The sequence below is a fragment of the Microtus ochrogaster genome, chromosome 8 (assembly GCF_000317375.1).
Source record: "Microtus ochrogaster isolate Prairie Vole_2 chromosome 8, MicOch1.0, whole genome shotgun sequence".
NCBI lineage: Eukaryota > Metazoa > Chordata > Mammalia > Rodentia > Cricetidae > Microtus > Microtus ochrogaster.
Window position 1 is genome coordinate 3815514 of NC_022015.1, and position 22616 is coordinate 3838129.

General features: G+C 50.4%; 1 protein-coding gene across 6 annotated transcripts in view; it reads left to right on the forward strand.

Moving 5' to 3' along the window:
* Positions 1–22616, forward strand: part of Mical2 (microtubule associated monooxygenase, calponin and LIM domain containing 2) — a 137662-nt gene that overhangs the window by 8860 nt on the left and 106186 nt on the right. For all 6 annotated transcript variants that reach the window (XM_013347680.2, XM_005351008.3, XM_005351007.3 and 3 more), the window contains exon 2: positions 856–938. The gene's annotated coding sequence lies outside the window, so the exon portion shown is untranslated. The remainder of the gene's footprint in view (positions 1–855; positions 939–22616) is intronic.

The following is a 22616-nucleotide window of genomic DNA, read 5'->3' on the forward strand; positions in this document are numbered from 1 at the left end:
AGGGCAGCTGTCTGTAGAGATTGGTTTGTCTCAAATTGGCTATCAGCTGAACCTTGAGCGAACACACCAACAAGAGCCAGTTGGGAGCTGTGGAGGAGGACTGCAGAAAGGGCTATAAATAGGAGCTGGGGGGGGATAGGAGCAGGGGGCTACCAACAGCTGTAGGCTCAGGCTTGTTAGTGCCCAGCACAGTGTGCAGCTGTTATACTGGGGCCCAGATCCAATTGCCCTTCCACTGCCCAGAGTGAGGTATGTAGGACCAGTCTCTTGCTGCTCCCTGCACGCCAGGGTTGGGTATAGAACACACACAGGGGGTGCCAGTCAGAGGAGGTAGAAGGGGGTAGGCCAGCTTGTTGGTCACAAAACGTCTTGGAAGATGAGCAGGGTGCCCTCAATAGAAATGAGTAGAGGCAGGATCACACAGGGGTGTGGGCAAGTAAATGACATATGCAGGATGTGAGCAAACCCAAGAGGCAGAAGGAAGGCACCAGAAAGGACTAGGGCACCTAATCCTTGGGCCAGGTAAGTTTAGGAGCCTGTACCGCCCTCCCAACACAGAATGCTAACTGAATACTAAATGCTTGTCTACACTGAGAGGTACCCGAGAAAATGGAGTGGAGCAATGAAGGCAAGGCTCCAAAGCTTCCTCTGTGCTCTGGTTTTTGTCTTGTAACCTGCCTTATGGTTACAGGGTCTGTGTACCCAACCCCCTCTTGCCATTTCTACGTCCAGTGACTCGTTATGAAACTCTCCAGCTCGGGTTGTAGAATACGGTCCATCCATCCTTTCCTGCAGCTTGTGGTCTGTAGAGAAAAAAGCAACTGCCCCCTTACACCCTTCCTTCCCTTCTTCCAGGTCATTTTTAGGGGAGGAAATGCAGGCATAGAAGGTACTGACCCCAGAAGTGGACCGGATCAGGAGGTTCCTGCTCGCCTGTGGTAAGTCAAAACAGCAAAGGTGGGGGGAGGGGAGGAGAGGGGCCCGTGGGTTCCCTCCTCAAAGGATTTGGAAGAATCATTTCTGTAGGGGTCAGAAGCTTGCAGAACCCAGCAGCCCATCTGACATGCTGCTGATTCCTCTCGCTTTCCGAATCTCCCTTCCCTCCGTGTGCTGGCAGGGAAGGGGAGGTGAAGGCCCTGCTCAGCATCCACCTACTGCTGATGCTAACGTGGTGGGTGGGTGGCATAGTAACTTGCTGTGTTTACAGTTGTGACATTTGAGCAGTGCTGCAGGCACCTGCCTTTCGTGTCTGTCTTGGGGACACCCTGGGTTTATGTGATGGGGTCAATTGCTCTTGCAAGCTGCAAGTGGAAGGAGTTGAGTATTCATGGGAGCTGGGGCTCCCTTGTGATAGGAACCTTCTCTTTTCTTTCTCCCTCCCTCTCTTCCTGCAGCTCTCCCTTCCTCTCTCCCTGCCTCTTGCTCTTCCTCCTTTTCTCTCTTCCTCCCTTCCTCTTCTCCTTCCTCTCCATGTCTCTCCCTTCTCCCTCTTCTCTTCTCCTTCCTCTCCATGTCTCTCTCTTCCTCCCTTCCTCTTCTCCTTCCTCTCCATGTCTCTCCCTTCTCCCTCTTCTCTTCTCCTCCCAAGCCCCCTTTCTTTCTTCGCATCACTTGTCTCGGTGGGAGCCCAGGTTGGCTCTTCCATGACCAACTGACCACTGGGCCTATTTGTGCTTCAGTACAAGACCTCTGATGCACTGTCTATTAAAGGCGGGTTGTCACAGGCAGAATTGGACTTTCAGTCGGGTTTAGTGACATTATTTACCTCACAGGATGCGTGTGCAGATTAAATAGGGCAGTGGGTTCTCCGTAGCCACCAGTACTTGACGCACCAGTGGGGTCTTTTTTCTGGGTCAGGGTTCCTCCTGCCCTCAAGCCTCCCATTGGTATTGTTCCATAAGTGACGTTGCCCTTAAGCAATGGATGTCTAAAGAGTGCCTCAGTTGGGACACCGTCACAGGCAATGAAGAGATGGGCAAGGCTTGCCTTCTTGGTGAGGCCGGTACCCCACTGGACACAGAACTGGATGGTGAGGAAAGACCCGATTCCATCGAGAACTTCACTTATTCCAGTTGCTGTCATTTAAAATTTATTACTCTATTAGACATTAGACAAATATTTTTATATTATGCCTGAGTTTTGCTTGTTTAGATTTTTGAGAGTACAATTCTCATTCTGTAGTCCAGGCTGGCCCGGAACTCAAGCTTTCTGCAATATAAACTCCTCAAACTCATTTGCTGTATAGACTAGACCGCCCCGACCCTCCCATCTCAGCCTCCTACATACCAAGGCATGCAGCAGCAACTTGGCTTATTCCGTATTCCTCTTGTGTGCATATGAAAAGAGAATAAAATTGGTTACAGTGTTTCTGAGCTTTCTTCATTCTCAGGTCCAGCTCTTCAGCATCTCTTTCTGACCTCTGACCTGCCCTAGTCAGCTGTAACTGTCAACTTGACACAGACCGGAGTGACCTGAGGAAACTCTCAGCTGAGTCATTGTCTTTATCGGCTTGGTCTGTGAGCATGTCTGTAAAAGACTCTGTTGATTGTGATTCAACAATCATGCTGGTTAATTTTTAAATTACATTTTATTGATTTATTCGTGTATTCGTGTGGATGGAGGCAAGAGTGCCTACCACAGAGCACACATGGAGGTCCGAGGACAACCTGCAAGCTTGGGTCCTCTCTCTCTACCATGTGGGTCCCAGGGTTGAATTCAGGTGGGCAGGCATGGTAGCTAGTGCCTTTACCCTGTGAACCCTCACTGTTTCCTATTCTGGTTAAATTTGAACTTTGTCTTGTTTCTCTTGAGGCAGGGTTCCAATATGTCGTTCAGGCTGTTTTGAACCAGCAGTCCTGAACCAGCAGCCCCAAGCGCTGGGATGTGGGCATGCATCACCTTAAATGCTGACTTGTTAAATCCCAAGCAGCCTTGCTCTGAGGATGATTTCAGGTTTGCATGTAGTGACCCCAGACAGCACGCAGGTCACCACCATACAGGGTTCTCAGAGAACCTTATGGCGCAATGCTAAGAGCACCCTTTAGGGAACCCCAGACTTTAGCCAACTTGCTTTGGGGACACAAATTCCAGCTGCCTTATGGATTCCATCCTGTTCCTTCTCTGACCCATGACAAGATTCCTACTGGTGACCAGCTGAGATCTGACTGCTACAGTTCTTCACCTGCTTTGACATCATATGCTCCCTGTTCCCTTAGGATTCCGGGCCCACTTTCAGGTCTGGGACTGGACTGCCTCTCGGATACAAAAGCCACTGAGTTATTAAGCATCTCCTCTCCAGATGTGTGCAGTGCTCTGGGCTAGAGCTTATTGGCCTGGAGGACTTGAACTCATTAGAACTGTTTAGACATCTTTAAAAACAAAACAGGGCTAGGGACAGAGATCGGTGGTAGAGTGTTTCCCTAGAGTGCTCAAAGCCCCAACTGTGAAAAAGAGAACAGTAACCAACAATAAGAAAAGCATATAAGCTAAATCAAGTTCCCATCTCATCCGAGCGTGCACCCCGTGTCGCCCCGGGGTAGGTCCTTGTGTCTGCCTCCCTCCCTCTTCTCAGACAGGAGGCTGGAATCACATTTCCGAGTTGCAGCCCCTGCCAGGTCTAGGAGCTCTCTTCTCCCCCAGCTGTTAGGAAGGTCTGTTGTCCTCAGATCCCATGTACCAACTTCCCCTTTTGTGGCTCACAAACTTCACAGGAAATGGTTGTTTTTCCTTCCCATTTCCTGTGTCCTGGTCACTCGCTGGCTCTGTCTTTGCTGTGGGAAACTAAGGAATGAGGCTTGTCCTGTTACCATGGAAGCTGCCTCCCTCTTCTAGAAGGTGAAGGTCTCCAAGAGGCCAGGGAGCCCTAGGCAGTAGCCCCTGGGGTCGACCAGGCCCTCAGGACCAGCAGCTCTCTGCTCAGCTGAATTCATACTAGCTGTGGACCGGAGGCTTCCATCCTGAGGCACCCCTCACCTCAGTCCTGTCTCCTGTGGGCTCTGTCTCACAGGCGTTCCGCGTGAATATTGTTTCTCCCCTGCACTAGTGCGAGCCCGTCTCGTACAAGGCTAAAGGGACCACAGCAGTGGGGGAAGTCAGCTGTCGGTTACATAAAAGAGTGGACTTGGCTTTCTGCATGCAAATGCTTGAGGAGCATCATCAGGAGGCTGCTCAAAACGGCCTATCTGCTCGATTGGCACACTAGCCAGGGCCCAAGAGAAGGGAAAATGTCTTGAGGTGGGTGGGGAGCTTTCAGGATTTGGGATTTGAGAACTCAGTGAGTATATTCCCTACCCCCTCCCTACCACCACAGTCTCAGGTAATCTGGGTATATAATTAGCTAATTGGAGTTGTTGAGACCATGTGGAAAGAGTGTGGTTTCAAGTCTGAGTCAGGCCTCTGTTGATTCCTGCTCACCTGGGCCTCAGCTACTCAAGGGTGGAGCAATTGCCGCAGCCTTCTGCGCTTGCAGAGGCAGTGGGAAGACCATTCTGTCCTCCAGGGTACAGCCCAGCCTCACACAGAGCGCCTTCGAGACACGGCTTCCTCTAGCCCACCTGACTCATCTTCCTGCACAGCAGAAGGAATTGGAAAGCAGGTTTTGGTGGCTGGCACTTGTAACCCAGTACTCAGAGGGACTGAGGTAGGAGGAACCCTGGGAGTCCAAGGCTAGCTTGTGCTACAGAGTGAGTTCCGGGACAACATGGGCTACAGTGTGATATCCTGCCTGCAAAAAGAAAAGTCACTGGAGCTTCCACTGGCCTTGTAAGGTCGGCTTGTTGAGAGCATCTGCTTGCTGAGAGCTCACGCTCAGCAAGCCAAGTCTCCAGTGTGGGTTTCAGCTATGAGTCACCTCCACCTCCGCCCTGGTGATTCCTCTGCTAGGCTCCTGCCTCGGAGGGAACTGCACTCTGAACCCCTGGCCTGCCAGAACAAACCAGACACTTCACTTTTCCAGGCCTGCGGGGCTTTGCAAACCACTTGGTGGGCCCTACAGGAGCCTTTGAAGACACAGGTCCACAGCTGCCTGTGCAGATAAGCGAGCAGCAGCCAGGTTAGGGGAGAGATGGAGGGTGTGGGAGAGGCCAGTGTAGGGAGGGGCTGTTGAGAAGGTGGCTTGTTTATACCCAGAAGTGAACTGAGAAATGTTCGTCGAGTCCCTACTGTGCGCTTGTTCCCTGTGCTTTGGGGACATTGGGATTCATCAGGTTTGGCAGCTCTTCCCAGAAAGTTTACAGTGCCAGGAAAACAAGACACACGTGTGTGTAAACAAGTGCAGCAGCAGGCTGCGGGGGGGATTTGGGAAACGTCACCAGGAAGTTCATGGCTAGTCCAGGCGATGGGGGGCCAAGGGAAGGCCTTGGTGTGAGGAATGTTCTCTCTGGGCTGCGGAAGCCTGGAAAGGTTCCGAGGAGGGGAGAAAGCGGTGGTGGTGTCTGATGTGGATCTTGAGGGGTAGGCGAAGTGCAGATGGCAGGTGGGATGAGAGGAAGCACGAAGCGTCTGTCTCTCCCTCTGCTCACACTGGAGGGAAGAGAAAGAGCCGGTAGGAAGGTGGGAATAAGCACAGACTCTATGAGTCAGTGACACCGGACATGTAAGACGGGGCAGGTACCCATCGACCCCTAGGGTCAGTGCAGCAAGACAGACAGGGTTTGATGTCCATCTGTTCTGATCTAGGTAGCTGCAGCGTGCTGAGGAGCAGGAGGGCAGGAGGCATGCTGGCCGCATGTTTACCACGGCTCCCCCAGGAGGGTTCTTCCCTTGACATTTTCACTTTGTTTTCTTAGTCAAGTTGCCTGCGCTCAGGCTGGTCTTGAGCTTTGCTACGTAGCCAAGGATAACCCTGAGCTCTTGCTCTTCCTGCCTCTGCCTTCTGAGTGCTGGGCTTACAGGTACACCACTGTACCTGACTTTATACAGCTCAGGATTAGTGTGCACGAAGCTCAGGATCAGCCCCCTGCATGCTAGGCAAGCATTCTACCAGCTGAGCTACAGGCGCAGCTCTCCCCGGACATTCTCAGGCCTGTTCAGTCATTCCATGGGTAGTTACAAGAGGTGGCTCTAGTCCTCCAAAACCGTGGTTCTCAACCTTCCTAACGTGGCAACCCTGTAATGCAATTCCGTTGCTACTGTTATGAATCCTAATATAAATATCTGATATGCGACCCCATATGAAAGTGTTGTTTAACCTTAGGGGTCACAGCCCTCAGGTTGAGAACCGCTGCTCTAAAACAAGCCAGCCACTGCTCTAAGCTCTGGGCTTATGAAACAGGGGGCAGGGGTGTGTATGTATGTGCGGATAACCAGCAAGCCAAACAGCACCCTGTTTCCCAGCTCCTGAAGCTGATCCGAGGAAAGGGGGGCAATGAAGGGTCAGTGCTAAGGGATGAGGGGGCTCTGGAGATGGCTGAAGCAGGGGAGGGGAAGGGTTGCCAGGTGAGGGAGGGTGGCTCTTGTAAAGCGGCCCCTTGAAGTTGGCAAGTGAAAGGTATGGAGCCACAGGGAGGGTTCGAGCTGGGTTCCACGGGGATCTGAGTCCCGGCAGATGCTCCTTAACCCACTGGGGTCTTTGGCTCTAAGCCGTATGGATCTGTGAGTGTTCTCGAGCAGAAGAATGCCAAGAAGCAGCCTGGTGTGGTCTGCACACCTGTGGTACCAGCCCTGGGAGGCTGAGGTAGCATGGTGTGTTCAAAACCAGCATGAGCTACGCCATGAGTTCTAGGTCAGTCTCGGTTACAGAGGGAGACACTGTCTCAGTAAAGTAAAAGTAGCAATTATAACAATTGTTATTAAAGCACATCAGCCATGCAGAGGAGTTAGCCTTCTGCCTTCGCTTTCTCTCGAACCAAACACACTGGCAGCTTGGTCTCCGCTGATCACTGGCCACCCCCATTTCTCTTTTGTGGTCTGAGGTCAGGGCTAGAACTAGGCATTTAGGGCCCAGTGTGGAGCAGAGACAGTAGGGTCTGGAGATAACTTTGGGGAACCTGGCAGTTGAAGCGGGAGGGGGCAGGAAGGGGCCCAGGCTTCACCGTGGAGAAGGGACAGTATGGGTGTGAGGCCCAGGGCCTATCCGGGGCCACAGAATACTGGGGACTGAAGCAGAGACAGTAGCAATGCTTCCTCCTTGGGGGGAGAAGTAGGCAATAGTGCTACAATGTGGCTAAACCAGCCCTTAACATGGACTTGTAAGATGTTATGGCAGGGACCCTCAATAGGAAAGGGCAGTTCGATGAAAGTGGTCTTAAGTCCCTGCAGTGAGAAGAGCCCACCATGGTTGCAGGTGGGGGACGAGACTCCAAACCTCAAGCTTGGATAAAAGCAGCACTCCCTTCTTCTTCCTGGCCACCTTGAATGCTGAGGCTTCTCTTCTTGGGCTAGAACCCGTGCCTGGCAGGTCAGCAGAGCAGCACAGATTGGAAGCTCAAACACACCTGCTATGAAGTTTCCATCCTGCCATGGGAAGAGAAGCTGCTGGGCTTTGACGTACACTTGCCTCTGAACACCCTCCATAAGTTCCCCAAGGAGCTGGTGCTGGAGGGCCTCCAGGCTCTAGGTGACAGAGGTTCTGGTAGAATTGTTTCTGACGGAAGAGCTAAGATCCCTTCTACCCCCATCTCAGGTGGGTCTCCTATCCCTCAGTGTCCACGCTGCCCTACCCTGCTAGCATTCACAGCCCCCCTGCTCCCACCCACCAGCAGTGCCCCGTTGGGGAATGTTATTTTAAGTTGTGTGGCTTTTGTTTAACTCTGTGAAGCTGTGATTTTTTTTTTTATTGCCTGTCTAAAACACCTGACAGTCCTAATAAAGAGCTGAATGGCCAATAGAGAGACAGGAGCAAGGATAGGCGGGGATGGCAGGCAGACAGAGTATAAATAGAAGGAGAAATCTGGGCTTCAGAGAAGGAGCAACGAGAGGAAAAGGGGAGGGGGATGTCAGGGGCCACCCAGCCACCCAGCCAGGCACGGAGTCAGAGTGAAAGGAAGATATACAGAAGTAGGAAAAGGAAAAAGCCCAGAGGCAAAAGGTAGTCGGGATAATTTAAGTTAAGAAAAGCTGGCTAGAAACAAGCCAAGCTTAGGCCGGGCAATTAAAAGTAAGAGTAAGCCTCTGTGTGAGTGGTTATTTTATTTTAATTAAGAATTTTTAATACAATCTTTTTCTCATTTTACATAGCTATACCAGTTCCCACTCCCTCCCCTCCTCCCACCCCACCCTTCCCCCCTACCTCCCTATCCACTCTTCAGAAGGGATAAGGCTTCCCAAGGGGAGTAAATAAAGTCTGACATTTCACTTCAAGGCAAGACCAAGGCCCTACCCCCTATATACCTAAACTGAGTATAGTCTAGGAATAATCTGTACCTAGACTGAGCAAGTTATCCCTCCAAAGAGAATGTGATCCAAGCTGTCCAATTCAAGCACTGGGGATAAATGCTGGTCCTACTGCTAGTGCCCCACAGACTGCCCAAGCCTCACAACTGTCCCCACATTCAGTGGACCTAGTTTGGACCTCTGCAGGTTTCCCGCTATCAGTCCAGAGTCAATGAGCTGTTTCTATGGGTGTCCCCATCATGGTCTTGACCCCTTTACCCATGTTATCGCTCCTCCCTCTCTTGGACTGGTCTCAGGTAGCCCGGCCCGGTGCTTTGCTGTAGATCTCTGTATCTGCTTCCATCAGTTGCTGGATGAAGGTTCTTTGATGACAATTAAGGTAGTCATCAGTCTGATTATAGGGGAAGACCAGTTTAGGCGTCCTCTCTACTGTTGCTTAGAGTCCTAGCTGGGGTCATCCTTGTGGATTCCTGGGAATTTCCTTAGTGCCAGGTTTCTCACTAGCCCTTTGATGGCTCCTCAATCAAGATATCTGTTTCCTCGTGCTCTCTCTCTCTCTCCTTCCTCCTTCTTGAGCGTTCCATTCCCTCATGTTCTCCTCTCTCCCTTTCTCCCATCCTCTCCCTTTCCACCCTCCTATCTTCACCCCATACTCCCAGTTTTTTTTTTTTTCAGGAGATCTTGTCTGTTTCCCCTTCACAGGGGGATTCATGTATGTCTCTCTTAGGGTTCTTCTTGTTATGTGAGTGGTTTCTTTGAGATCTGGGTAGTGGGCCCCGCAAAGAGCAAAAAGTAAAACACCAACACAACACTGTTGCTGTTTCGGCCTTTAGCTGTGGCCCTGCGACACTTCCCTTCCCCATCCTCCTCCTCCCAGGCTCGACTCCAGCCTGCCTGCCTCAGAGAGGCTCTTTACACTTCCTTCTACCCGTTCTCCATCTGCCTCCGTGGTGGGAGCCAGCAGCCGCCGTCTCAGAACTTAGCAGCTTCCAGAGTGGGGCTTTCTTTCCCATGGACATGTTTTGAGCACCCACCATATCCCAGGCTGCCAAGCAGAGGCTGAGACTCTAGTGGAGTGTACCCTGCCAGGGCACACGCTCTATCTCTGCTCCTCCTAAGGTATGGGACTTTGCGTAGATGCTTGAGTTTCTTCGGTCTCGGCGTCCTCGTGTGAAGGGAGCGTGCAGTGCCTGTGCACACATTGAAAGCGTTGGATAGAATGCTCTGAGCACAGTGCTCTGTGCCCAGCTCCAGCCTCTCTGGGAAGGGAGTCCACATGGCAGCTTTGATCCTCACATCTTAGTTGTTATGGTTTGCTTATGCTATGTCTCCTGCAGAGCTCTGGTGCCCAGAGGGTGGTGCTGTCCTGAGAGGCTGCACAGCCTTGGCACAGGAGGTCTAGTTGGCCAACCTCGTAGACAGTAGAAATGGGGACTGTGGTTTCAAAACCAAATCCACTTCTGGGTAGAGATCCCTGTTTCTTGATCTGTCAAGCCGTGTATCAACCTCCCGCTGCCACGAATGGAGTCCCAGCTGCCATGCCTTCCCTGCCACGATGGACTGTTTCCTTTAAACTGCGAGCCAGAATAAATCCTTCCTTGCTGTCACTTCTGTCAGAAATCTGGTCTCAGTGGGGAGGAAGCAGCCAAGAGTTAATTCCCACTCCAGCAAAAGGCAGCTCTTCACTCAGAGCTGATGTGACTTAGGGCCCCTCTTCTCCATGGGCACCCTTCCTCCTACTCCCTCTGCGTCCTGAACCCCAACCCCCACTTCCCACTTCCTCCTCCAACACCAGGCTACACTCCATAACCAGTTCTCACCAGCCAGCAGGAGTGAACCAGATTAGGCCATGAGGAAAGATGAGCCCATTTCTTTGATTGTTTGAGTGGCAGAGAGAAAAAAAAAGGGGGGGGGAGAATGGGAATACTTACCTGGGGGATCCCTGTGGTGGGGGCAGCTACTGCTCCCTCTGGCTGCCAGGCAGGCTGTGGGCTGTGCATGTCCTCGGGGATTGGAGGGTAATGACCCCCAGGTTTGGCTTATTGCCCTTACCTCTATACTCAGGTGCAGTGTAGACCCTGCCCAGTGATTTTCTCCTACCATTGCTGTGGTCGGAAGGATTTTCACATCATTCCAAACTGTGGTTTCTAATTTCATTCTCCAGTGAATGTTGGAAGCTCCCACTTCTGCCTGTGGCCATGTCCCCTTCTGTGCCAGGAGATGTTTGTGCCTGGACATGCCTTTCCCACTGGCTGTCTGGTATACCCGTGTGCACTGGGGGTGCTAGACTTCCCGAGAACTGGGAGGCAGGCAACTGGACATACTTACTCATGAGGCTAATGCTGCAGGAGAGGTGGGGCTAGTATGTTTTGGTTCTTCATTTTGGCTGTCAGGCCACAGATTTCATTATTTTTGGCAACTTTATAAACCTTTAAAATCTAAACCTTGTTGGTAGTGATGCACGCCTTTAATCCTAGCACTCGGAGGAGGGGGGCAGAATCAGGTGAATCTCTGAGTTTGAGGTCAGCCTGGTCTCCAGAGCAAGATCTAGGACAGCCAAGGCTACACAGAGAAACCTTGTCTAAAAACAAACAAACAAACAAAATAATGAAATCCTTTTAAAAACTAACCTACCAGTAGAACTCCCTTTCCTTTCCCGGGGAGAAGTCAGAGACTCGGCTTGAAGGCTTGGGTCAATCTATTTAAAAATAGAAAAATAAATTATCTTTGGGGCTGAGATCAAGCAAAGATAACTTTGTTGAGCTCAGTACCACGTGCCAGGCACTGCGGTCTCTACCTGTTAAGACAGACTCTCCTGGGACAGACAGCTGAGACAAAAACAAACCTTGACTCCCCATAGGGCTCTGATAGGTATACCTGGTTAAGACACACAGCTCATGTGGTCTCCCGAGACTCACACAGAGCCCTTTGAGGTTAAAAGTCTTTCCATGTATGTGCAGGTATATATGCCTATGCACGTGTGTGCGCATGTGTTCATGAGTGCTCCTGTATGCCTGTGTGTGGAGGCCAGAAGTCTTAGGGGTCATTCCCCATGGGCCATTCACCTTGTGTTTGGAGGTATGGTCTCTCACGGGCCAAGTAAGATGGCTGACTACCCAGAGAGCCCCACGGATCAGCCTCTGCTTCCTCGGTGCTGGGAGTACAAATTCGCTCCACTATGTCCTGTTTTGTACGTGGGTGCTGAGGGTCACACTCAGGTCCTCTTGTTTTGGTGGCAAACACCGAAGCAACTGAACTGTTTTCCAGCTCCTAGCATTAAAAACTCTTTGGTGGAGAGACGTGTGCCCTGAAACACACTTGGGGTAGCTGAAGATACCTCTCATGTCTTTCTCTGTCCACTTCTGGTGTCAGCTGGTCAGAGAAGAGAGAACACCACCAGTGTCCCTTGGCCATTCTGAGTTCATGGATTAGTGGCAGCAGAAATGAGCCGTGTGAGAAGCAGAGCCCAGGCTAGGGAATTAGAATGAAGACAAGATCTGGGGAGCAGAGGCGTGAGCCTGGTGGTGGGTGATTTTGGTTACACATCTCTGTGAGCCTCAGTGTCTTCGCCTGGAAAGGGGACTAAATGATCTCCTGGCTCTCAGGATGATGGTGGAGGCTCAAGTACTCCAATGGGGGCACTTTCCCTTGCCTTCCTCCCTTTTTTTCTCCTTTTCTTCCTCCTCCAAAGAGCTATATTCAATAGCTATCTTAATTTTGAGGGGTGGGTACCTATTTGAAGTCAATGAAAATCAACTCTAGCTTCCTTCTATATTTCTCTCTTTCTGCTTTCCAAATACTTAGGGCAATGTCTGAGGCCAGGTTGTTGCCAAGGACTGTGGGACCAGGCTTGCAGTAGCCTCCCCTCCCTGCTGCTTACAGATACCTTGCTGCACCTGTTTGTTCTATCCTGGCTGTCGGGGTCTCGAGGAGGATGGACAGCTAGCTCTTCTTCCTGAGCAGATTTGGTGGTGACGAGGCAGCCACCTGTTCGGGTCTGTTGTTTGTCAGGATTCTCCATTTAAGGAACAGGAGCTTACCCAAATGAGCTTACGTCAGAAGGGAGTCTGTCGTCAGAAGGGAGTCTGTCGGAAGATGCGAGGGGAGGCTAGGAAGCATCCAGCCCTGGAAGGAGAATGACTGACTGAGGGCCTCCCTCAGCCGTAGTCCCCTTTCTGGTGTTCCTCAGTGGCAGGCAGCCCTCAACTTACCCCACCCAGCCTAAGGGGTGGCTTGACCTAGGGGAACCAGATGTTCCAGGGACTTTTCAGAGCAAACTGTATGCATGCTCAGCCTTGAGCCCTGTGCCTCCATCTTGGGCTAAGGGATGGGACATGGGGTGGGATCTGTTATGAGAAGATAGGAGATCACTAAGTCTTACCTCATGCTTACTTAGTGATGGCTAATAATCTAAGGTTCTTGCTTACGTAAGTCTATTACTCTGCAAAGTTATGTGCCATGAGACTGAAACAGGACGGTTAAACAGTTTTCCCAAGGATGCTTCCTCCTTCTTCTGGAAGGATTAGGTCAGGCAGAGGGTTCCAGCCATGTCCCTGCCCCTCACTCCAATGCAGGTAGTAACAGCCTTGCCACTCCCAGGCACATACTGAGAGCCAGTGCTGGGCTGAGTCCTTTACCTGTTATCTCCCCTCACGTTCCAGCTATCCTCATGAGGTGCTGACTAAAACTCGATCCATTTTAAATTTTAAAAAAAAAAATTGTTTTTTGAGACAGGGACTCATGGGTCTCAGGCTGACCTCAAAACTCACATGTAGTCAAAGATGATCTTGAAGTTTTGAGCCTCCTGCTGCTACCTCCTAAGGGCTAGGATTACAGGCATGCACCACCATGTCTGGTTTTATGTGGGGTTGGGGATGGAAGCCAGAAGGCAGTGTGTGTCGGGGAAGCGTGACAACTGAGATCCAGCCTCAGCTTCTAGCATCAGCTTGTGACTCTTCCAAGGCCACTAACTATGTGAAAGGAACCAGACTGGAACCCCTGAGATGTTGACTGGGAAACATTAAGATGAAGACATTTCTCTTGCTCAATCAGAGGCTCCTGGGTGCCTGAGGTAAATCCCAGACTTGGCTCAAAGTCTGAGCCTTTGTCCTCTGTCCAGCAGGCTGGGGTGTGGAGCCCTCTCTCATTGCTTGCTGCTTTGAAGTCTGAACCTGCCTTGATGCGTCTAACTGAACTCATCCCAAGTGGCTCCTGGGCCAGCCCATGTGATAAAGGATAACCGGGTTCTACACTCATTCATTCCCCACCCCATTTTTCTTCATGGTACTGGGGATTGGACCGAGACCTTGCGCATACCAAGCAAGCAGCTCTCCTACTGAGCCACACCCCCAGCCTTTATTCAACAAGTATTTCCTAAGTTCCTGGAACATTCCAGGCCCAGTCTAAGTGCATGGAGTACTTGAGGAGGACTCAGACTTTACACAGCTAGATGAGGAGCACATCAGAGAGGAAGACCCCCCTGAGTTCATCTCCCTTGGGCTTCTCAAGTTCCTGGGATCCACAGGGACACATGCACCCCCAAATCAAGTCCACGGGAAACCAGAAGCCTCCTGCTTCTTAGCTTTTCCTGGCGTGATGTCAAGTTCCCAGGAGATGACGTTTCTTCATCCGACTGATCACAAAGGGAGGTTTTGTGTGTCAAGGAACAAGTATGGGCCTGGACTTATGCTGTTCCACCATGGAGCCTTGGACTACTGGGGTTAGTGTTAGCTGGGACTTTGGTTCAAGCACATGACATAACTCTAGCTCTTTCCAAGGCAGGTAGGAGGATTTGCCAACGCAGAACATAGTGACTAGTCAGAGCAAAACCTGTTCTATGGGTGATTCCATGCCCACTCTATTACCAGTCACCTGTGTTTCTAAAGCCAGGATCGGTGGGCAGCCAAAAGGGCACAGTGGTGAAGGAATCGCCAGTTATGTCAAGCCCTTTTATTGTGAAGATGAAGATGTGGCAATGGATCTTGGGACCTTCTGGTCAGGTGTGATATGTAGGGTATGTCTGACTGTTGGTCAGAATGTAGGCATTGTTTGTTCTTTTGAGTGGCTGGATCACAGCGTTCCCAGGCCTCTGGGAAACTGACTGTTGTCTCCCTGACCCAGGCATGTTCAACTCATTACCACTGTGAAAGCAACCCAAGCAGACCTCCCAAAGAGCCCCTCATCTCCTTGCTGTTCTTCATCGATCTCATGAGCTCTAGGGAACAGGATGTGATACAAAGCTTTAAAACTCTGGTTAGCCTAACAGTAGACTTCCAGATACAGGATGTCTAGCTCTCTTACCCACTGCTCCCGGAAGTTTCCCTTGAGAAGCAGGCCAGATGCACTGAGGCCCATGACTGACTGCTGTCATGAGGCATCAGTACCAAGCCTACAGCTCAGGGTGATAGAATGTAGCCAAGGCAGGCTAGCCTGTTCATCAGTTGGCACAGGCCCTGAGGACTGTGGGCATGGTAATGGGGATGATGATGGGCAGGGTGTTAGCTCCCGAACAGGTGACTGCTCTCAGAGCATGCCAACCTCACAGGCTGTGCCACTAGAGCTGCACCAGGCCTTCGTGTTCAGGGCACCGCAGCTTGGACGAAGGGACCCTGAGTGTTGGGCTTGAACCCTGCCGTGTTGTAGGGTCAAGGCAAGTGCCACCCAGACTTCCAACTTAAGCTCTTCATCTATGCAGAGCTTCTGGGATAAAATCATGTCTGATCCTGGCAGTGCTAACTCCACCGGTACTCAATAAATAGTGAGTTTCCTCTCATGAGTTATGTGAGCAACCAGGCAGGGGATCCTTCCTCCTGGCATTCTAAACATGCCTCTTTATGTGCTAAAGAGAACACTCATGGCGTGTGTGTATGCGCGTGTGTGTGCGCGCACACGTGCATGTGTGTGTGTGTGTGTGTGTGTGTGTGTGTGTGTGCATGTAAAAGCAGAATTTCTGCTTCTCCAAAGCATGGGGATTGCCTCTACATATCTCAGATTTCACATCTGCTTCGATTTTCATCCTCTCCAAGTCCCTGAGACATTTGCATTTTCTTTGAACGTGAAAATAAATCACTAGTCATATTTTATATCTCTAAACTCTTTCTTCCAAGCAGGTGTGAAAGCATTTCCTGCAGCAACAGTTAGGATGTAACCAGATCCTGTGGGGGAGGGGGTCACTGGAAGCCAACATAATAAATTGATTAGGAAAGCCCTGCTCAGCAGTCTCACTCCGTAGCTTTCTAGTTGATTTATCCTTGGGGACCTTTCCACCTTAGGCAATGGGACAGATTATACATCCATAACTTGTTAAGTTTTATACCAGTTGGACTTGCTTTCATTCTGTCTTGAGTTTAGAAGTTCTGGCACTTTCTCAGTTAGACTAAAGCAACCTTAATGTAAAGATAGTGTGAAGGCCAGGGTCGCCCTCCATGGAGGAGACATAGCTGATTGTCTTAATGGCCTTCACACCCCCCCTCTCGCTTCTCACTGAACTGCCTCGTTTTCTGCCTCTCCTCCACTCTGGCTCCATTCCCACCATCCTGAAGCAGCTCACCGTGTCCAGAACATGCCATTCCCCTAAGAAGCTTTCTTTGCTCAGGAGAGGCTGGTGAAACGCCTGTCTTCCCATCGTACTTTGTGGGTTCCTCAGACCCACCAGTATGGTGTCTGTATTTGGCTCTCCCCTACAGGCCAAGGGAACCTCTGGGGCAAGGAGCCATCATTCAGCCTCCCTGTCTGAGCTGGGCATGACCAGCACAGTGAAGGTGGGTAGAAGGCATTTGTTCAAGGATATGAGCCCCAAATCCACTTAAGGCCTTATGAGCCCCGAAACTCAGTCGTATAGCACTCCATATGCAGGACAGTTGTATTATAGCCCCCTGTTTGTGGCTGTGTCTGATACAACAAATCACAGGCTGCCAGGGAGCTTGCCCCAGGTCACACACTCCTAAGGACCAGGCCTCCTATCGCTGGAGTTCTGGGTTTGTCTGGCTTCTGTAATAGCAATCTTTATCATGAGAGAGATTTAGAACAAATCCCTCATTATCAAGCAAGGAAACTGAGGCCCAGCCTGAAAAGACTTTCTGCAGGTTTAAAACTGGTGTGGAGAGTAGTGATGGACAAACACTGTGGCCTCCTTTCCATTCCCTGATTCCTCTTCCTTTACTTCTCTTTCGAGAACATGCTGAGACCCGGTGTCTGCCTTTTTTGGAACATACAGAGGGTCCTGAGCTGGAGGACACAGGGAGGGGCAGAGGGGTGACCTGGTCTCTCCCACAGGAATGCTCAGGACTTAGAAGAGAGCTCAGTTTTGTTGGTGGGGGGAGGGTAAAGGTTGGGGGAGAACAACAGGATCCAGTCTAGGGCTAGGGTGACAGCTGGTGGCACACTGGCTGATGCATTTAGAGGCTGGGTTGGCACGCACTGAGGACCCACAAGGGGCAAGATGGGAGGTTGACTGGACTCGAGGGAAAGCTGCTGTAGAGTTCTGATTCCTAGGATTGTATGCAGGCTCAGGCAGAGAGGTCCGGATTGGCCAGCACATGCCAGCCTGAGATGCCACCCCTGAAGACATATAGCGCCTAGAGTGTGTCTGTGGAGAGTCAGCAGCAAGCAGTGAAGTCCAGCATTGTCTGAAGCCAGTGTGGGGTGAGCGTGTGTGCCTTTCTGGCCAGCTCCCTCCTCTCATGAGCCCATGAATTGTCTTGTTTTGTTTCTGAGTGACCATGTGTTCTCCTCCCACATTGCATTGTGGGCCTTTCCTGGCTCATTCATTGAGTCCCAGCTTGACACAGGGCCAGGCAAGCTCTGATGTGAACTCCACCCGCCAGCTCCGTCTCTGATGCCAAGTAGAAACATACAATTTGCCCAAATTACAGAGAATGTGATGTCAGCCAAATAGGTACCTTGGATGGTTTTCCAAAACATGCCCAGATTACACATTTCTCCAGGGCAGAGAAAGTGTGCGGTGTTACATGATGACAGCTCAAACTCCGAGTTCACGCTGCGTTTTGCCGTTTACAAAGACCATGCCATCTTCCCCATCAGGCAGGTGAATTCACCCGCATTGTCCAGATGAGAAGAAAGTTGCTTTAGGCACGCTGCAGCCTGCCCAGGTAGCGTCATCGGAGGGCTGAGCTGGGGCGCTGTGCTGCTCACAACTCCCTGAACTCTCTTTCTTCTCTGTTGAACTCCAGCTGTATCTAAATCCCGGAGGGTCTGGCAGGGCCATCTAGGCATAAATGGGTCTTCTTGGGCAGCGGTCAACAGTCACTGCCCCATGAAGTGTGGATTGCTTGCCGTGGTGGAGTGACTAGTGAGCTTCCTTCTCGCCCGGTCTCACCCCCAGGAACTGGGTCATGCTTCTGAATAATTAACTCCTTGACTTCCCTGACACGTCCTCCTCCTGTTAGCAGATCTGTAAAGGCAAACCCTTTTATTTGTTGTCCTACACCTTGTGATGACCTTGAAATTGCCCACCTGTGATGTTCTCCATCTAAACGGGACAGATCTCCAGTGGGGTAATTGGCTTTCATGTCACCCTCCCCCCACCAAACTTTCTCTGGACATCAAGACCAGGAAAAGAGAGATAGTGTGTGTATCTTATCTATTTGGGGCTGTGGAGGGACAGAGAGGCCCAACTCTCTCTTCTCGCTGACCTCTGATCTCCCCATGATTTTGCCGCAAAGCGCTGGAGAATGAACAAAGAAAACTAGGTTGAAGGACTGGCGAGATGGCTCAGTAGGTAAGGTGCTTGCCACCAAGCCTGATGACCCGAGTTCAATACCCAGGAGCCACACGGTAGAAAAAGAGAGCAGACTAACACGGATTTCGCTTTGACCTCCGCAGGTGTACTGTAGTGTATGTACATTTTCATAGACGCAGAGAGAAATAAGTGTATGTATGCACACACACACATATATATGTGTGCAACAGTGTCTCACCACATAGCCCTGACTGACCTGGAACTTGCTAAATAGGCAGAACCACTTGCCCCTGCCTCCTAAGTGCTGGGATTAAATGTGTGCGTCAAGAGCCTGACATATAATTTTTCAATAGAATAGGAGAAGCCCACGGAGTCAGGAAGGAACCCATGAGATGAGGAGGCAGTTATCATGACATCTCCCTGGCCACGCATGCCCGAGAGTGGCCCCAGGGTTGTATTTCCTAGCATCTGCAGCAGGTCTACTGGCCTCATTAGACTCTTGAGGTCGACGGAGTTGAATGGAAAAAGCAGTGAGCTGAGCCCCAGAGATCCCTGTGTGATCCACTGGTCGCGGCTTAGATCAGGGTGCTTCTTCTGCCTTCTTCATAAGGAAATGAGGGAGATGTGTGTGTGTGGGGGGGGGTATCTTGAAGGAGCCTCCCAAGCTTCAGGGGTCCTCAGTGCCCACTCTTACACTGCCTTCTCGCCCTGTCACCACCTCCTCGGAGGAGAGCTTGCTTCTGTAAGCTCTTCCCCCCTGGCCTGTGTAGTCTGCCACATCTCCCAGCCCCACCCAAGGATATGCCGGAGCTCAGATAAGAGCAGCCTGTTGTTGCCTTGGCCTCCTGCCAGGCTTCAGGGGGACTTTCTCTTGGAAGAGGTGCTGGAGCTTTAAGGAGAGAGACTGGTTGGGAGACAGGCATGGGACTGGTAGGAGATGATGAATATCCAAGGTTTCAGTGTCCCAGGTTCCCGGACTTTATTGCTCAGAGGGAAATAAATATATTCTTAATAATTAAGAATTATTCTTAATAATTAATAAACTCTCAATATTATTGCCATTATTGACCAAAGGGTAATAAGTATATTCTTTTTTAACTATTAAAACTTCACCTTAGCTTAGGCTTGTTCCCATCTAGCTATTTTATTTTATTTTATTTTTATTGGGCTATTTTTTTTCTCTACTCTGCTCCTTTCATCCTACCTCCCCTTATACCCTCTCCCATGGTTCCCATGCTCCCAATTTACTCAGGAGATCTTGTCTTTTTTTTTACTTCCCATGTAGATTAGATCCATGTATGTCCCATTGGACCTGGTGGCTCAGGCCTATGATCTCAGCCGCTCAGGAGCCTGAGGTAGAGGGATTACAAATTCAAGGCCAATGAGGCTACAATTAATTTAAAGCCAGTCTGGGCAACTTAGTAAGACCGTGTTTAAGTAAAAAATGGGATGAGGGCTGAGATATAGCTCAGGGATGCTTTCCCAGCATGGGCAAACCCCATGATGAGCACCACTAAATAAAGACATAAATGTGTGCTCGGAAAGTGGCAGACACTGTGGCCAGGGTTTAGGGTGACAGACATTTGGTAAAAAGAGGACAGAGGTTAGCCAGACAGCTAACACCGGATGGGAAGGACCCCGAAAGGAACCTGTCGCTAAGATTTGCAGTTGTACAGAGTGCTCAAGTTAGAAGAACTTCCAGTCTTCACTTACAGATGGTCCAACCAGTCTCCTCTTACAGATGGTCTAACCCAGTCTTCCCGTTTGTGAATAGGGAACCCAAGGCCCAGAGACAAGACTGAAAGAATCCCAGGAAGCAAGCGGGTGGCAGGAGTGAGCGTGGAGACATCTTCACGCCTCCCCAGCCGGCTTTTCTCCCAAAGCCCGACTCCTTTCTTGCATGAGCTCAAGCTCCATGCCTTCCACTTGCCTCTTTGACCCTGAGCTTGGCTGTCTAAGGTGTTAGCCAGGCCCCACCTTGTTGTTTATTGAGAACTAATAAAACTCAGGCACAGCAGTGTGGGGAGCCGGAGCTGCTTCCGGTCTGTTTGGCTAGCACTTTGTACCTAGCAACTCGGAGTCAGCAGGATTCTGTTTTATGGTGTGCCTTGGGGTAGATGGTCAATTTTAAAGACAAGTGAAGGGAATAAAGCCCAGCTTCAGCTCTGGCGGTCTCCTGTGGGTTTGTCATTTGGATAATAGCCACATGGCTCGATTGTGAGGCAGCCTTGTTCTGGGGCTGTACTGAGTGCAGCCTGTGCTTGCCTCCCAGAGAGGCTCTCAGGGTGAGAAGCCAATGGCTGTGCCATTGCTGTGATGGTCTTTGTGAACCAGGCAGGGGGGTCTCACTCTTCTGAGGACTCCTCTTGACTCTGCACTTCTGCATGAGCGAGGGTAGAGGGCAGGAAAAGAAGGGTCTGTGTTGCACTCCTTTTGTTGGATGAGCCTAGGTTTGCTCGCACCGTTTTGCTTGTCCTCCCTCCTGTGAGGACTGAACGATTCAGGAGACTGTGGAACAGAGAAGGTGGAGGGTTGTCCGAGGAAAGGGTCGGGTGGGAAGGAGTGCTTTCTGTGTTTGTGACTGGAGAGGGTTGTAAGGGTGTTTTCCTCTTAACTGAGAACACAAGGAACGGAGCATCCATGGAACCACCAGGGTTTGAACTAGACTGTCAAAGTATTTCCAAATACGTGCCACCATAGAAGACCCTAGAGAGCAGCGTCAGCCCTCCGGGCGTGACGTCTCCGTGCGTATGGAGTCCTGTGTATCTGGAATACAGAGTGAGACCTCAGGCGGCCTGTGTCCCTTTTCTACTTTCTGGGTCTCTTGCAGCGGTGAAAGTGGCTATTGGTAGGCAAGGACAGCGAGGAGAGACATCCCACACTGACGGTTCATATTTAAACTGTCTTGGATTTCTCATGCCAAATAAACTGAGTTCAAACATCCTTGTGAGTTCATGACAGACTGTCCCTCCCAGGACTGCTACATACTAGACAGGGCCACACCATAATTCTACAGGAGCTGGGCCATGGGTAAGAACACTAATTTTTTTACAAAAAGGCCAATATAATTATATGATCATTTGCAAGGCAACATTACCCAGGAAGCAGAATGTTCGTCACAAGGGCAAGCTAGAAATTGAAGAAAAATCCAGATCCTTTGAGTGGAGAAGGATAATGAGGACAAAGAATCCCCCCAAGAATTCATCCCTCTGGCATGGATGTGCCTCCCAGTATCTTACTGAGGTCTGCCTCCTGGAAACCAGCTTTAGAGACTGGCATTTCTCTAAAGCCAGTCTCTAAAGCCCTTGGAGAGCAATCTAGAGTCTATGGCTTTGGTGGCTTCCTATCAAGAGATGTGTTGTTGCCTCTGGAGTTTTGTTTTTTATTTTTTTATTTTCTTCGCAGTACTGGGGCATGGACTTCAGAACCCAGGGCCTTGAGCATGTGAAAAATCATCTGAGCTATCTGGTTTTGAGGCAGAGTCTCACTACACAGCTCAAGCTGGCCTTGGACTTGTCTTCCTGCTGCTTCAGCCTGGGAACTAGGGGCATGTGCTGCTTTAGCCTGGGAACTAGGGGCATGTGCTGCTATGCCTGGCTTGGCAGCCCTGACTTTTTGTCTTGATGAAGAAAGAGCACTTGGTGCCTGTGTCTTTCAGAGCATGAACCACATACCAAGGAGAGAGGTCAGCACCTTCTCTGAGAAAACACAAATGCATTATGTCTCCCTTCTACCATGGAAAATAGATATTTGGTTCCACTCTGTGGTCCTTTTCCTGGGGCTGTGGATACTGAGTCACTGAGAGCTACTTCAGTCCAGTAAATGTCAAGATATTTGCTGAATTTGGTTCGTTTATCCTAACATCTCCAAGCTCAGGAGATGTGGCCTCTGAGTGTCTCCAAGAGAGTTAGTCAGCATCCTGAGTCTGTTGCCGCCCCCCCCCCCCAGTCTGTGTTGCTCTTAACAACCAGCCTTGTAGCTACTTGACTTTCAAACCCCAGTACTTGATGAATAAGCTTGTCCAGGTAGCAATCTCCTCCAGACTCAGGTCACAGCGAGTGGATTGCAGGCAGGCATTTCACCCCATCTGATGAGAAAGCCTTTATACTTTATACAGCCTAATTGACTTTGGGGGAAATAGTTCTCAGTGGCTTCCATTTCCTGCCCAGGAAGGGAGTGGGCCACTGCTGCTTTTGTCTGTGTGTCTCTGTCTCTCTGTCTCTCTCTCTCTTCTGCGCAGACTTTTGTAATGCCAGCCAACAATAACACAGCCCATTTCCCACAGGCAGGGAGCTCTGTGGCCCTGGTGAAGGGAAAGAGGACTTTCTTGGAGATGAGCTACCTCATCTGCCTGTGTGTGATCGGCTTGCTCTCTTGGGGTTGTGTCTGGGAACTGCTAGCACACTAGTTGGCACATCCTCATCAGTGTTTGTAGAATGGATTGATGGATAAATGTATGAATGAATGTATAAATTAATGGATGGGTAGAGAGATGGATGAATGAGGAGTGTATGAGTAAATGGATGGATGAATGGTTAGATCAATGACTATGAATGAAGGAGTGTGTGGGTGGATGGATGGATGG